The sequence below is a fragment of the Schistocerca piceifrons genome, unplaced genomic scaffold, assembly GCF_021461385.2.
Source record: "Schistocerca piceifrons isolate TAMUIC-IGC-003096 unplaced genomic scaffold, iqSchPice1.1 HiC_scaffold_2356, whole genome shotgun sequence".
Taxonomy (NCBI): Eukaryota; Metazoa; Arthropoda; class Insecta; order Orthoptera; family Acrididae; genus Schistocerca; species Schistocerca piceifrons.
The window spans coordinates 2,416,370-2,417,307 of NW_025728290.1; positions in this window are offsets into that span (position 1 = coordinate 2,416,370).

Genomic DNA, 938 nt, shown 5'->3' on the forward strand with positions numbered 1-938 from the left:
TATCTGATACCTTCTAGTATCTCCAGGGTTCTTCCATGTATACAACCTTCTGTCATGTTTCTTAAACCAAGTGTTAGTTATGATTAAGTTGTGCTCTGTGCAAAATTCTACCAGGCGGCTTCCTCTTTCATTTCTGTCCCCCAATCCATATTCACCTACTATGTTTCCTTCTCTCCCTTTTCCTACACTCGAATTCCAGTCTCCCATGACTATTAAATTTTCGTCTCCCTTCACAATCTGAATAATTTCATTTATTTCATCATACATATCTTCAATATCTTCGTCATCTGCAGAGCTAAATGGCACATAAACTTGTACTACTGTAGTAGGTGTGGGCTTCGTATCTATCTTGGCCACAATAATGCGATCACTATGCTGTTTGTAGTAGCTTACCTGCATTCCTATTTTCCTATTCATTATTAAACCTACTCCTGCATTACCCCTATTTGATTTTGTGTTTATAACCTGTAGTCACCTGACCAGAAGTCTTGTTCCTCCTGCCACCGAACTTCACTAATTCCCACTATATCTAACTTAAACCTATCCATTTCCCTTTTTAAATTTTCTAACCTACTTGCCCGATTAAGGGATCTGACATTCCACGCTCCGATCCGTAGAACGCCAGTTTTCTTTCTCCTGATAATGACATCCTGTTGAGTAGTCCCCGCCTGGAGATCCGAATGGGGGACTATTTTACCTCCGGAATATTTTACCCAAGAGGACGCCATCATCATGTAATCATACAGTAAAGCTGCATGCCCTCGGGAAAAATTACGGCTGTAGTTTCCCCTTGCTTTCAGCCGTTCGCAGTATCAGCACAGCAAGGCCGTTTTGGTTATTGTTACAAGGCCAGATCAGTCAATCATCCAGACTGTTGCCCTTGCAACTACTGAAAAGGCTGCTGTCCCTCTTCAGGAACCACAGGTTTGTCTGGCCTC